Raw genomic sequence first — 16,324 nt, 5'->3', positions numbered from 1 at the left:
AGCAGACAGAGTTAGGAAAGATATTTAAGTACTTTAACCCACATACATGCCATATCTGTAGTTCTCTATTTATGTATCTATGTATATATGTATGTATGTATGTATGTATCTGTCTATATCTATCTATATGTTAGAAAAGATATATGTGTACTTTAAGCCATATACATAACATATCTGTAGTTCTCTATATATCTATCAATCATATCTATATCTATCTATCTACATCTACATCTCTATCTATCTATCTAGCCATGAGTTTATGCTGATACATCAGATTCCAGTACAACACTACAGTGTTCTCTGTAGTCCAGGGCTCCCCAACCCCTGGGCCTTTGATTGGTACCCTGTCCATGGCCTGTTAGGAACTGAGCTGCACAGCAGGAGGTGAGGGAGCATTACCACCTGAGCTCCACGTCCTGTCAGATTAGGGGTGGCATTAGCTTCTCATAGCAGCACGAACCCTATTGTGAACTGCACATGTGAGGGATCTAGGTTGTGCGCTCCTTATGGGAATCTAATGCCTGATGATCTGAGCTGGGACAGTTTCATCCCAAAACCAACTGCTTACCCCACCCCATTCATGGAAAAACTGTCTTCCACGAAACCGGTCCCTGGTGCCAAAATGGTTGCGGACTACTGCTTTAGTTTTTACTCTTTCCTTATTTTTAAATTCTTTCCCTGGCAGTGAGAAACCCATTTCTTATTATCTTCAGTATATTTACCTATTTGTTCAATTTTAGCATACCCATTGTTTAAGAATTGTCAAACCATAAACCTTTGAGAAACACATTTACTTGTAATATTACAGGATTTATGCATGCATAAATACGATTTATGCATGCATAAATACGATTTATGCATAATAGTTCTTTGTGTCTTTAGCCTTACAATATCCATCAAGACAGTGTTCTCCAAACCTAGTTCTTTTCTTCCCCATTCCCTTGAATATGGTTATATTATTTATTTGCACTATGGGCAGATCATGTGTTCTTGTTTCTGCTCCAGTTTGGGCTCCCCCTGGATCCTGCTTGGTTATTGTTTATTATTTTGGGTATGTGATGGATACATGAAACATTACTATGATTCTAAGGGTAAGAGCTCTTAAATATATATACTTAGAAAAATGTCATGCCCTCCTCATCCCTGCTAACCTGTTTTGATTCCTCCATTCTTTCCATCCTTTTCTCATCTTACTCCATCACGTAACCAATCTCTTTAGTTTCTGCTTTACCCTCTCTGTATCTCTTCTACACAAAGAAGTTGATATTTTTTCAAATTTCTTTTTTTCTTATTTGAAGAGTAGCATATTATAGATATTCTTTTGTGCTTTGCTTTTTAGTGTAACAATATGTACTGGAAATCAAAGTGTAATACTCTTTGCACCTAAATTAAAATATATGATAGCTCTGGAATAAAAAAAAATTCAAAATAATGTGTTCTTTAAAGAACACTGTTTAAATTCAAACCTTAAAATGTTCCTATTTTTACATCCATCTGTATTTCTGGCAAAGGAACAAATATTTTAACTTTGTGTACTCTGGGCAATGTTCACCATTGTCAAGCTCAGCTTTCCTTGAAGGTCAGCAGGCCTGACATCTGACATGGAATCACGAAAATTGTCTCTCCCTTTCCGCAGTTGGAAACTATGCAAACTGTTGGAAAAAACTGGAATTGACTGGCTGTGTTTGGTTTGGACAACTCATTGAAATGAGAGGGAGCCCAGCACGAGTTCTGCTTGAGTGATGTCTGAAAATCTGGCCTCTCAGTCTACCTTAAAAGCCTACCTATTTGGCTTTCACTAGAGTTCAGATACATAAACCAAATATCTTTGCTTTGGCTTCTCTTGAGTCATATCAATCTACACCTCATCAAGAATATGAAGTTTGGAAGAACAAAGAAGCAATTGAGCATCCTAAACCCAACTGTTAGTTTTGGTTTTTGGGAATGTCCATGAAAAGACTTAAGGTTGTTTTATTAATCATGTTTTGTTGGTATTTTCTGTGGCTAGTAGGAATTTGAGTAGAAAAAGTTGTCTTTTCTGTTGTCAATATGAAAAATTTATACCTACCAATGCCAACTTTTAAATTTAGGATTTTTAAAATTACACTTTTATAAAAGAAAACACTTATCCAGGAAAGTAGATGTCAATTAACATTTTAAAAGATTGATGTGTTTGAATATTAAGAAAGCCAATTACATTTTGGTCTGTCAGTTAAAGAGATTTTTCTGTGTTTATAATATAATATTTCAAAACCTAGTTTAGTGATATATTTGTATATAGAAAGATTAACAGCTTGAAAATTATATCTTCATGAAGAAAGAAAGAATAGAGTGCTTTATTTAAAAGTTATAGCTTTTCAACCAAATCTGGAAATACTATATCTTTGTCCACCTCCATCAAGAATGAAGGAAATTCTCTGGGTAGAAAGGCCTTACAAAAATTTCATAATCTCTAAGTTAACTTAGAGTATGGGGAATTAGAGAACCAAATTATCAAGATGGTCACCTTCACTATCTACTTGCTCTTTATATATAAGTACTTTGATGTGGTCAAAATTTCTACTTCTAAACTTATTTTAAGATACTTGTATGGTCCTAGAACAAATTTCTTGTACAAAAGAAGCATCTGTGAAGCATTAAAAGGGCAATTGCCGAGGCCCCATACCCAGAGACTTTGATTTTGGTCCTGAAATCTGTATTGTTAACAAGGGCTGGTAGTTAAGAAACAGTGTCCTAGACTGGAAGGGGACATGAAGATCATCTAGCCTAACCCACTTATTTTACAAATGAAATGGTTGAGATCAAGACAGAAGTCAAAGCCAAAATATTGTTACTTATTCATTCAAAAAATATTTAAGGGGCACCCATACTTGATGCATGAGGCACTGAGAATACTGTGGCAAATACGACAGAGTGAGGCTTGCCTTTATAATCTCACGGGGAGTCAGGGTTCATGGCAGAAGTAAGATTATGCAAACTGAATTATGTCCTAAATCAGAGTTCCTGCTATTCTAATATGCAGCTTTTGCCTTAGTTTGGGTTATCATTACAATCCTTGAGAAAGACATATCATCACTACAACATCTGAAACTGCAGGCAAGGGGAATGTCATAGAGGTAGATTTTACCATGGGATGGCCCTCACAGTTTACTTTTAATTTTTATAAATAATTTTACAAGTAAAATATATGAATTGTATATTCTTTTAAAATAATACTTATCCTTCAGATTTTTCCCATGTTCTTGAAAAGTCTGTTACATTTGCAATAGTTATAATTCCTTACTGGCTTCCACCTCTGAAAAGTTTTGGGGTTACGTTGAAATGTTGACAAGGGGGAAGCACTTGCCCCTTCACCATCCCCAACTTCTAAAACTCACACTGGGGCTAACTCACATTGTGAGCCCTAAGCACTGTCAAGCTCAATCTTTTGCTTATGTTGCTTATGATGGGTTAGACAAGCTCATCTGTGGTCAAGCTTATGTAACTTTACTTATAAAAAATGTATTGTTTTGTTTTGCATACAGTAGGGCAAGTAACATGAACATTGATACACCAAGTTCCTTCTTGTTTTTCCTTGAAAGTTGGCTTGATGAATGTATTCTGCAGGGATTTTAAAGGTGTGGAAATGAAGCTGACATCAAGGTAATGATTTCAGCATATTAAACCTCTGTATGATGTGAAAAGACAGAGTTCATAAGTAAAGGCTGAGAGTTTGGAGATTAATTTAAATTCCAGAACAATATATAGTCTCACTATTGCTAACTCTAAAATCTGGATTCAATAAACTTCTGCTTTCCGGGTCTTTACCAAGATTCCTTTCTTAACTTGTATTTCTGTCTTAGAAGCACTCGGTCCCAATCAAATTCTATTGGGTGAATGAATAGTGAATTATAGTAACATAGTTCTCAAGCAAAATGTAAACAGAATGCTAAAGAATTTTAGTAAATGATTAGTTTTAATATCTATCATTTATGTTGTAGATTTCATTGTAGGCTTATAGTGGGGATTTCTCAAACATACTAATAGTAGTATTAACCTTTCATTTTGTATTAACTTAATAGATGATACAATATATTAAAATAAATTTTAAACTTCAAATTGCTTCACTCTTTCCAATTAAATTGTCACTTATATTTGGATAGAATTTGGATGGAATTTTGTGCAAAATTTTTAAAAGGCCAAAGGCAGGAAAAATTATTCCATTGGATATCATAAAGTTTGCATATTTATTCAGACCTTCTTAACCTTGCAAGTCTGTTAAAAGTGGTATGGAAATTGTTCATGAACAGGCTTCCTCATTAGATTTTTGGCACCTTTATATTAGTCCCAGCCAGAACCCTGAAGAGCAAAGGCAAAATTGGAACACATTTATCTGAATATTTCAGAATCTCCAATGAGATTACTTCTAAAAGCCGGCAAAGGGTCATGGGGATTCTTTTATTCCTGCTGCTGCTTGTATAAAAATCTATCATTATCCAAATTCATTATGGAAAAAAATTGCTACCTCCAAATATGCTTTATTTGTAGAAAGTCTGTGCACAAACTTTTTGGTTGAGTTTCAGGTCTAGAAAACAATCTTATTAAACACGGCGGCCATCCAAGTGCAATTTAAAGATCCCATGGCAATTTTCAAAAGGAGCAAGGATTAATCCCAAATCCTGGCCAGTATCAGTAAAACTGCTTCTAATTTCCACAGTCCTGTTTGAGCTACTGTCAAGAGCACAATGGGTTTCTCCATTAGCATACACAGTTTCTCACTACCAATGTTTAACTCATTACTTTGTAAAGCACTTTAAAGTACTTTAAAATACTCCAAGTATGAAAACTGCTCTTTAAAAACAGTCCTGTGCTGTTCTGCTCCATATCAGAATAACCTACCTAATCCACCTGAAATAACATTAATGATTCCTAAACTCAAAGCTTTACAAAGGCATTTTTCTCCACCAATTCTAAATAAAATACATGGCACCATGTAGATTACTTTCAACCCATATCTAATTAACATGCTATGGTTTATACTTGTTTTTTGAAAATGGCCATGAGTGATCTAAGTCCCCTCCTTAACTACCAACATCTTGATAACAGAATCCACTTTTGAGTTATCTCTCTGAGAGCCAGTCACATTATATATTTTAAAGTAGCTACTTAATTAATATTTGGGATAAAAATTGTCATTTATTGATTTTTTCAAATATCCATCCCATCCATCTGTCTTTCTCATGTGACAGTCATGAGCCACACACTAACGATAAAGAGGTACATTTTAATTTTTTTTCTTCAACGTTTATTTTTAAGTTCATGGGTACATGTGCCAGATGTGGAGGTTTGTTACATAGGTAAATGTGTGCCATGGTAGTTTGCTGCACAGATCATCCCATCACCTAGATATTAAGCCCAGCATCCATTAGCTATTCTTCCTGATGCTCTCCCTCCCTCCACTGCCCCCTCAAAAAAATGGGTTCCAGTGTGTGTTGCTCCTCTGCAATGTGTCCATGTGTTCTCATCATTCAGCTCCCACTTACAGGGGACAACATGTGGTGTTTGGTTTTCTGTTCCTAAGGATAGTGATGTCCAACTTTATCCATGTCCCCACAAAGGACATGATCTTGTTCTTTTATGGCTGCATAGTATTCCATGATACATATGTACCACATTTTCTTTACCCAGTCTATTATTGGTGGACATTTGGGTTGATTCCATGTCTTTGCTATTGTAAACAGTGTTGCAGTGAACACATATGTGTATGTGTCTTTATAATAAAATGATTTATATTCCTTTGGATATATACCTAGTAATGGGATTGCTGGGTCAAATGGTATTTCTGCCTCTAGGTCTTTGATGAATTACCACACTGTCTTCCACAATGATTGAACTAATTTACACTCACACCAACAGTGTAAAAGTGTTCCTTTTTCACCACAACCTCACCAGCATCTGTTGTTCTTTGAGTTTTTAATAATACCCATTCTGACTGGCGTGAGATGATATCTTCTTGTGGTTTTGATTTGCATTTCTCTAATGATTAGTGATGTTGAGCTTTTTTTCATGTTTGTTGGCCGCATGTATGTCTTCTTTTGAGAAGTGTCTGTCAATGTCCTTTACCTACTTTTTAATGAGGTTGGTTGTTTTTTCTTGTAAATTCTTGTAATTCTTGTAAGTTCCTTGTGGACTCTGGATATTAGACCTTTGTCAGATAGATAGACGACAAAAATTTTCTCCCATTCTGTAGGTTGTCTGTTCACTCTGATGGTTGTTTCTTTTGCTGTGCAGAAGCTCTTTAGTTTAATTAGATCACATTTGTCAATTTTTGCTTTTGTTGCAATTGCTTTTGGCATCTTCATCATGAAATCTTTGGCTGTGCCTATGTCTTGAATGGTATTACCTAGATTTTCTTCTAGGGTTCTTATAGTTTTGAGTTTTACATTTAAGTGTTTAATTCATCTTGAGTTAATTTTTGTATATGGCGTAAGCAATTGGTCCAGTTTCAATTTTCTGCATATGGCCAGCCAGTTCTCCTAGCACCATTTATTAAACAGGGAATCTTTTTCCCATTGCTTGTTTTTGTCAGGTTTGTTGCAGATCAGATGGTTGTAGATGTGTGGTCTTCCTTCTGAGTTCTGTATTCTGTTACATTGGTCTATGCTCTTTTTGTACCCATACCATGCTGTTTTGGTTACTGTAGACTTGTAGTATAGTTTGAAGTTGGGTATCATGATGCCTCCAGTTTTGTTCTTTTTGCTTAGGCTTGTCATGGCTATTCAGGCTCTTTACTTATTCCATATGAATTTTAAAATAGTTTTTTCTAATTCTGTGAAGAATGTCAATGGTAATTTAATAGGAATAGCATTGAATCTACGAATTACTTAGAGCAGTATGGCAATTTTAACAATATTTATTCTTCCTATCCGTGAACCTGGAATGTTTTTCCATTTGTTTGTGTCCTCTCTGATTTCTTTGAACAATGTTTTGTAGTTCTCCTTGAAGAGGTCCTTCACTTCCCTTGTTAGCTGTATTCCTAGGTACTTTATTCTTTTTGTAGCAATTGTGAATGGGAGTTCATTTATGATTCCACTCTCTGCTTGTCTGTTGTTGGTGTATAGGAATGCTAACAATTTTTGCACATTGATTTTGTATCTTGAGACTTTGTTGAAGTTGCTTATCAACTAAAGAAGCTTTGGGGCTGAGATGAGGAGGGTTTCTAGATATAGGGTTTTGTCAGCTGCAAACAAAGGCAATTTGACTTCCTCTCTTCCTATTTGAATACTCTTTATTTCTTTCTCTTGCCTGATTGCCCTGGTCAGAAATTCCAATACTATGTTGAATAGCAGTGGTGAGAGAGGGCATCCTTGTCCTGTGCAAGTTTTGAAAAAGAATACTTCCAGCTTTTGCCCATTCAGTATAATATTGGCTATGGGGTTGTCATATATGGCTTTTATTATTTTGAGGTATGTTTCTTCAGTGCCTACTTTATTTAGAGTCTTTAATATGAAAAGATGTGGAATTTTACAAAAGGCCTTTTCTGCATCTATTGAGATAATCATGTAGTTTTTGTCTTTAGTTCTGCTAATGTGATGGAATCACATTTATTGATTTGCGTATGTTGAACCAACCTTGCATCCCACGGATAAAGCCTACTTGGTTGTGGTAGATAAGCTTTTTGATGTGCTGTTGGATTTGGTTTGCCAGTATTTTATTGAGAATTTTTGGCATTGATGTTCAAGAATATTGGCTTGAAGTTTTCTTTTTTTTGTTGTATTTCTGCCAGGTTTTAGTAAAAGGATAATGCTGGCCTCATAGAATGAGTTAGAAAGGAGTCCCTCCTTTTTGATTTTTCTGGAAGGGTGTCAGTAGAAATGGTACCAGCTCTTCTTTGTACCTCTGGTAGAATTCGGCTGTGAATCCATTTGGTCCTGGCCTTTTTTTGATTGGTAGGCTATTTATTACTGCCTCAATTTCAGAATTTGTTATTGGTCTATTCGCAATTCAATTTCTTTGTGGTTTGGTCTTGAGAGGGTGTATGTGTTCAGAAATCTCTGCATTTCTTCTAGATTTTCTAGTTTATGTGCATAGAGGGGTTTATAGTATTCTCTGAGGGTTGTATGTATTTTTGTGGAGTCAGCAGTGATATCCCCCTTATCATTTCTGATTGTGTTTATTTGATTTTTCTCTTTTTTATTAATCTAGCTAGCAGTCTTTTTTTTTTTTTTTGATGGAGTTTTGCTCTTGTCACCCAGGCTGGAGTGCAATGGCACAATCTTGGCTCACTGCAACCTCCACCTCCCTGGTTCAAGTGATTCTCCTGCCTCAGCCTCCCGAGTAGCTTGGATTACAGGTGCCCACCACTACATCCAGCTAATTTTTGTACTTTTAGTAGACACGGGATTTCACCACTTTGGCCAGGGTGGTCTCAAACTCCTGACCTCAGGTGATCAGCCTGCTTCTGCCTCCCAGAGTGCTGGGATTACAGGTGTGAGCCACCACACCCAGCCTATTTTATTAATTTTTTTCAAAAAACCAGCTCCTGGATTTGTTGATTTTTTGAAGGGTTTTTCACATCTTTATCTCCTTCAGTTCAGCTCTGTGGTTATTTCTTGTCTTCTGCTAGTTTTGGGTTTTGTTTGCTCTTAGCTCTCTAGTTATTTTAGTTGAAATGTTAAGCTGTTAAGTTGAAATCTTTCTAGCTTTTTGATGTGGGCATTTAGTGCTATAAGTTTCCCTCTTTACACTGCTTTAGCAGCATCCCAGAGATTCTGGTACATTGTCTGTTCTTATTAGTTTCAAAGAACTTACTGATTTCTGCCTTAATTTCATTATTTGCCCAAGAGTCATTCAGGAGCAGGTTGTTCAATTTCCATGTAGTTGTGTGGTTTTGAATGAATTTCTTAATCTTGAGTTCTAATTTGATTGCATCGGTCTGAGAGACTGTTACGATTTCAGTTCTTTTGCATTTGCTGAGGACCGTTTTACTTCCAATGTGATCAATTTTAGACTTAGTGCCATGTGGCAATGAGAAGAATGTATATTCTGTTGTTTTGGGGTGGAGAGTTCTGTAGATATCTGTGAGGTCCTCTTGATCCAGAACTGCGTTCAGGTCCTGAATATCTTTATTAATTTTCTGTCTATTTTCTCACAGTGGGGTGTCCCATTATTATTGTGTGGGAGTCTAATGCCTAATGTCTCTTCGTAGGTCTCTAAGAAAACATGCTTTATGAATCTGGGTGCTCCTGTATTGGGTACATATATATTTAGGATACTTAGCTCTTCTTGTTGAATTGACCCTTTACTATTATGTAATGTCCTTCTTTGTCTTTTTAAATCTTTATTGGTTTAAAGTCTGTCTTCTCAGAAACTAGGATTGCAACCCCTGCTTTTTTCTGTTTTCCATTTGCTTGGTAAATTTTCCTCCATCCCTTTATTTTGAGCTTATGTGTGTCTTTGCACATGATGGATCTCTGAAGCAGGAGAATTACTTAAACCTGGGGGGTGGAGGTGGCAGTGAACCGAAATCATGCCACTGCACTCCAGCCTGGGCAATACAGCAAGCCTCTGTCTTAAAAAAAAATAAAAAATTGAAGATTGGCCACAGTCTCTTCTGGCTTGTAGGGTTTCCACTGAGAGGTCTTCTGTTAGTTTGATAGGTTTCCCTTTGTAGGTGACCTGGCCTTTCTCTCTGGCTGCCCTTAACATTTTTTCTTTCATTTTGACCTTGGAGAATCTTATTATGTTGTGTCTTGGGGTTGATCTTCTCATGGAGTATCGTACTGGGGTTCTCTGCATTTCCTCAATTTGAATGTTGGCCTGTCTTGTTAGGTTGGGGAAGTTCTTCTAGATGATATCCTGAAGTATGTTTTCCAACTTGGTTCTATCTCCCCATCTCTTTCAGATATCCCAATCAGTAGTACGTTTGGTCTTTTTACATAATTCCATATTTCTTATAGGTTTTGTTCATTCCTTTTCTTTCTTTTTTCTCTCTTCTTATCTGCCTGTCTTATTTCAGAAAGATAGTCTTCAAGCTCTGAGATTCTTCCCTCTGCTTGGCCTATTCTGCTATTGATACCTGTGATTCCATTGTGAAGTTCTTGTGCTGTGTTTTTCAGCACCATCAGGTTGGTTATGTTCTGCTCTAAACTGGCTATTCTGGCTATCAGCTCCTGTATTGTTTTTCATGATTTTTGGTTTCTTTGCATTGGGTTACAACATGCTCCTTTAGCTCAGCTAAGTTCATCATTACCCACCTTTCAAAGCCTACTTCTGTCAGTTCAGCCATCTCAGCCTTAGCTCAGTTCTGTGCCCTTACTGGAGAGATGTTGCTGTCATTTGGAGGAGAAGAGGCACTCTGGCTTTTTGAGTTTTCAGGATTTCTGCATTGATTCTTTCTTATTTTTGTGGGCTTATCTACCTTTGATCTTTGAGGTTTGCTCTCCTTTGACTGGGGTTTTTGTGGGGTCTTTTTTGTTGATGTTGTTGTTGTTTTCTGTTTGTTTTTCTTTTAAAAGTTATGCTATTCTTCCATAGGGCTGCTGCAGTTTACTGGGGGTCCACTCCAGACCTTAGTTGCTTCAGTTTTTCCCTGTACCTGGAGATATCGCCAGTGAAGCCTGCAAAACAGCAAAGATGGCAGCCTGCTCCTTCCTCTGGAAGCCCCATCCCAGGGATGCACTGACCTGTTGCCAGAGGGAACATGCCTGTAGGAGGTGGCTGGAGACCCCTGCTGGGAGGTCCCGCCCACTTGGGAGGAATGGGATCAGGGACCCACCCCAAGAAGCCCTCTGGCTGCCCTTTGGTAAAGTAGGTGCCAGGAGACCCTTCCTTGCCTGGATCGTTTGTATTTTCCAAAGTTGGCAGGCTGGAATGGCTGAGTTTACCAAACTGCAGAGATGACAGCTGCTCTTCCCCTGTGAGCTTCATTCCAGGGAGAGATCAGAACTTTGTCTGTAGAACCCTTGCTTGTGTGGCTGAAGCCCCTGCAGGGAGGACTTGCCCACTGAAGAGGAATAGATTGAGGTACCGCTTAAAGAAGCAGTCTGGCCATGATCTGGCAAGGCAGCTGTGCTGTGCTGCAGGGAACCCCTCCTCGCCCGAACTTCTTGTATTCTTCAAAGCTAGCAGGCTGAAACCAATAAATTTAAATTTAAAGAGGTAAAAATAAGTAAATAAAGATAAAGAAAAATAAATTGAATGATTTATTCTGCCTTCAGGAGCTCTTAGATGATGTAGGAAAACAAATAATACTGTACAATCAAAGTCGAAATTCCTTAAGCAGAGGGTCTTATGAGAACACAAAGGGAAGGCAACTGGAGCTTTACAGATGACTTCCTAGACTAGAGATACCTGATGTGGGTCTTTAGGGTTAAGTCATTAATAGCAAGGCCAAGTAGAGGAAGAGCATCTCCTGCAGAGAAAAAAAGAATAAGCAAAGTCTGGCTGTTGAGAGAATTGCAAGTGCTTAGTATGACTACAGTGGTAGTCTCAACAGAAGCAGGACATCCCTAGGGGATGTTTTGAAAAATTTTTGTGGAATTTTCTTGGTCCCAGTAATTAGTAAGTACTATTAGCCTTAAAATGATAAAGGGCCACTGAGCTAGATGTTCTGCAATGGGCAAGACAATTGCACACAATGAAAAATTGTCCCAAGTTCAAGTTTGGACAAGTTAGGGATGTCCCTCCAGGCATTTTTGTCAATGAAAAACCTCTTTGTAACTGTCTTGGCATAGAGCCTAACTCCATATATACATATAACACAAAATATTTTTGCACAGTTTTAATACACACTAAATTTTCCAGGGACACAATTACATAAATTAAGGAAAGATCATGCTTTGCTGTGTTTGGAACTTATCAAGAGTCATTCACCATTCTAGAAAATAGCATCAAAGATGCAATATAGCTCTTGGTGTCTGAGTTGCCAGTTCAGCCATCTGTGTCAATCTGTATTTGTAGATATTGCAGTCAAGGTGATATTATTTTTAAGCAAAAGTGTCTGACAACTTTATTAAGTTCCCCAATGTAGCTGTGCCATAGCATTTTAGATTATTTTAAATTGTATATTACTTTCCTTTTATTTTTCCTCTAATGATAGATACTTAGGGCATTTTTAAAAAAAAAACCCAATGAGAAGATAGGTTATTTTATCTATGAGTTTCATTTCAGGATAGTAAAAGTGTATTACAAAATGCTGGTTGTAACAACGGGGACATTAGGTTGCAAAGGACAGAATGGGCTGGTATGTCAGTAGCATCTCTTTCCCCAAAGACCTCAGTTGTGACATGTGAAACTCTAATTGCTATGTGATGTTTCCAGTTGTAAGGGCCTGATTATGGTTTAATGCTTGCTGGAAAAATAAATGAGCAAAATCAAGTTAGGAGACCACTTATTTTTCCCTGCATGAAACATTTTAATGTGACTTTACACTTATATTTCCCTGGCTATTTTGGCAACATAAAAGGCCCAGTCTATATCAAGGCCCAAGTGAATAAATTCAAGAGCTGTTTTTATCTTAACTTTTCTAACTAGTCCTTTGGCACCATTCAGAGACGGTAATGATAATAGCAATGATATTAATGAACTAGCATTTAGTAAGCACCTACTACATGCTAAAGACTGGGCAAAGTATTTTCCATAGCAAATCTCCTAGCCTTACAATTAACATGTAAAGGTAAACACTTTTATCACTACTTTATTTATGAACAAAAGGAATCAAGTGACACTCCTGAGGCCACACCAGCGTTAAGTGGTAGAGGAAGGATCCAAGGCCAAATGTACTTGGATCCTCTTTCTATGACACCAAACTTTGCGTATGTAAAAATAGTGTTCTCTTCTGGGTTTCTGTGATTTCACACATTCTAGGCAGGTAAGATTTTAAATGGACAAACTGCAGCACATGGGTGAAATCTGTTCCCACTTGAAACTGGTAGAAAAATAGCTAAGAAGCATACAATTTAGTATTCATTGGCTACTATATGGCATCATGACAAAATGGCAAGATCATAGGCCTCTCCATGAATTATAATGAAAGCAGATAAGATATGAACATACTGATGTTTGATTGCTTCAAATTTGGAATTACTTGAATAGATGTTTTGGGTTTAACTCTGACATCACCCAACATTCGTTCAAACATGGGGTGCGATTATGACGTATTAAAGGAAGAATTAGTACCTGATCATATTGTCCTTGGGAAGAAATTACTTTTATTTCTAGTCTCCCTTTTTAAAAAATAAAGGAAGGAGACAAGATATTGAAACGTTCACTTCAAGATATTGAAATGAGGGATTTCCTTATGGCAAAGACAAGTGACTTATCCCATTGTTGTCACTGTGGTAAATGAATACCTCTTATCAAAAACACTTAGAATAAAGATTTCAAGTAAGTTATGAAAAAAATTGTTAGAGCTGAACAAGTTGCGCTTTAAATTTGCTTTACTATACAGAATTTAAGTACCTGTTGAGATTTTACACTGATTTCATATTATTTCCCTTCTCCCCACCCCCATTCATCTTCGTCATCATCACCACAACCCACATGTGGAGATTATTGAGTAGAAAAAAGGTTGACTTCAGAACCAGAGAAACTTAGATTGACATTCTGGGTCTGGATGGGAGACCTGGAGCAAGCTTCTTTTCTTCCATTAGCTGCATTTTTTCTGGAAAGTGAGAATAAAAGCAGAACTATGCCTGGCACATGGCATGTGCTCAATAAATGGCAGCTATCACTGAATGTGGTAAATACCAAGGAGAAGAAGGGGCATAAGCCATGGTCCCTGGGCTCAAACAACTTAAAATTTATTTGGGATAAAAGGACTCATACATAAAAGATAAATGCTAATAGATCACAGACTATACTAATTGCATAATGAATCAGACAGACAATAAATACTGAAGGCGTTCCCACAGGCAGGATCAGTCAAGCAGGGCTCCATGGAGAAACAGGGTCTGGCAGTGGGACTCAAGCATGGTCAGGAAAAGCAGAAAGGTGTTCCTAGCAACCGGGCTGGCACCCAGGGGCCAAACAGTCACAGCAGGCCAGCACCAATACTTTTAGGCATCCACAAACATCTTTTGTTATTTCTCTCACAGAAGAAAAACAATGACACTAATAATAATGAATATGTAGTAATCAACCCAGCCTGTATTAGATTTGCCTTTATACTAACACAGCTGTAAAATATAATTTTTGTATTTTTTTAATGGCAGAAGGGGCCCATGAAGGCAGATGTTTCTGGGGTCCGCCTAAGTCGTAAGGCAGCCCTGCCAGAGAGGAATCAGGGAAGCTTTTTCCAGAAATTTATGCCACTCCCTCTGTTAGCTTATTCTTCAAAGTTTGTGAATCAAACCAGGATGTAACGGTATGTCATATGATGAAATCATATGTTATTTTAAAGAAAAGTTTTCATGGCATGTGAAATTCTCTTTCTTTTAATTCATCCAAACTTGCCTGCCATTTTACCTCATAAAAATCTTCCAAGCTGATTCTGACTCCCAAGGCCTTCAGAGGCAAGCTCTTCAATCCGAAGGGATTCAGAAGGATGTGGTCCCTCTCAGTGCCTGTGTGTTCTTGGGCTGTCACCAGATGCTCACTGAGACAGATGTCACCAATTCCCTTCCTACAGAAGAAGCAGACAAGCAGTTAGAGCTGCTAACTGGAGTCCCTGAATTCCAGCATTTTATTTACTATCACTGGAGAACAAGCAGTCATGCTATCCCTCATTGGAGAAGCAGGGAAGAAATACTAAATTTGAGGATATTTTTGTTTTACATAAAAGCTCAGAATTACGGATCATATTTCTTTCTTGGTTTCAAAAGGGAGTATTATGTCTCTATGCCTGCTCTCCCCAAATCCATTACTGATAACTGTAAATTAATAAGTGGATTAGATGAATTAAATCTTTTTTTTCTGAACTCTTTCTAGGTAAGAATCATACAATATCAGAGCCAGAGGAGATCATAGATACTATCTTATTCTTTCCCTCCACCTTTTTTCTCTTACGTGGTGATTGACCTGTTTTAGGATATTTTGTGGTTTTTCTTCTTTTGCCTACCTTGTAAGTGTGTTGTTCATCAGGTTTTTGTATTCTTTCTTTTTCTCTTTTTATCCTATCAACTTTTGAGGAGTAACTTCCAAATTGTTCCTGCTTGTGCATCTATATGAGTTCTGCTCCTCGAAATAATCCTGACCCATCCACCCACAAACAAGAATGGCAAAGCTCTATAGTGGGCGCCGGCCATGTCTTCAAGCCAGCGTCACTCAGACTACCTCTGCCTGATGTTATAAACTCTTTTTCCTTTATTTCAATTTCTTAGCCCTCCAATTTTTATTTAACTTCACACTTCATCTTTCAATACTCATTTCAGACCCTTCTTGAATTTTTTTTCACTTTTATCTCACATCCAATGACCTATTATCTTCTCAACTTTTATAAACTACTTTAGACTTAACTCTTCCACCAGGCCTTGTTATTCTCTAATCTTAGTTTCCATTCTGGTCCAATGATTCATGTTCCATTGCTTCTGCTAAGGGCTGTTTCTATGTCCTGGCCTAGTTCCATGAACTCACACATGCCCACTTTCGTCATCCTCTCTGTAAAGAGAAGAAAATCAGAAAAATGTCTCCATCTATCATATCTGTACTATGATGTATTAGTCTGTTCTCACACTGCTAATAAAGACATACCTGAGACTGGGTAATTATACAAGAAAGAGGTTTAACTGACTCACAGTTCTACATGGCTGGGGAGGCCTCACAATCATGGCGGAAGGCAAGGAGGAGCAAGTCACATCTTAAATGGCAGCAGGCAAGAGGGCTTATGCAGGAGAACTCCCATTTATAAAACCATCAGATCTCGTGAGATTTATTTACTATCATGAGAACAGCATGGGAAAGACCCAACCCCATGATTCAATTACGTCCTACCGGGTTCCTCCCATGACACGTGGGAATTATGGGAGCTAGAATTCAAGATGAGATTTGGGTGGGGACACAGCCAAACCATATCATATGACTTCTAAATCATTAGGTCAAACTTATCTTCTGAGCTTCACATTCTCTCATTCAGCTCTTGATGGACAATTTCCTCCTAGTGGTCCCACGATTACTTCAGTTGCAAGACGTGCGTAGTAGAACTGACCTTCCTCCATGTCCACTCTCTATTTGGTTATTTGGCCTCACCATCCTCCAAGACAACCAAATTTCACACTTTCCTCCTACTTGTCAGTTTTAATTCAGCAAATTCTTCTTCATACACAGTAGTCCCCCTTATCCTTAAGGGATACATTCCAAGGCCTCCAGTGGGTGCCTGAAACTTTGGATGTATATACTATGTTTTCTC

General features: G+C 37.6%; 1 long non-coding RNA gene across 1 annotated transcript in view; it reads left to right on the top strand.

The window, feature by feature from the left end:
- The window catches only part of LOC134807294 (uncharacterized), a 48,452-nt gene extending 36,095 nt beyond the window's left edge, over positions 1-12,357 (top strand). Inside the window, exons 2-4 of the long non-coding RNA XR_010147382.1 lie at positions 1,637-1,924; positions 3,525-3,642; positions 10,516-12,357. This is a non-coding gene — a long non-coding RNA (uncharacterized LOC134807294). The remainder of the gene's footprint in view (positions 1-1,636; positions 1,925-3,524; positions 3,643-10,515) is intronic.
- Positions 12,358-16,324: the final 3,967 nt, after the last annotated feature.

The sequence above is a fragment of the Pan troglodytes genome, chromosome 9 (assembly GCF_028858775.2).
Source record: "Pan troglodytes isolate AG18354 chromosome 9, NHGRI_mPanTro3-v2.0_pri, whole genome shotgun sequence".
Taxonomy (NCBI): Eukaryota; Metazoa; Chordata; class Mammalia; order Primates; family Hominidae; genus Pan; species Pan troglodytes.
Note: the sequence above shows the minus strand (reverse complement) of the source record. Positions and strands in the feature narration are given on the sequence as shown.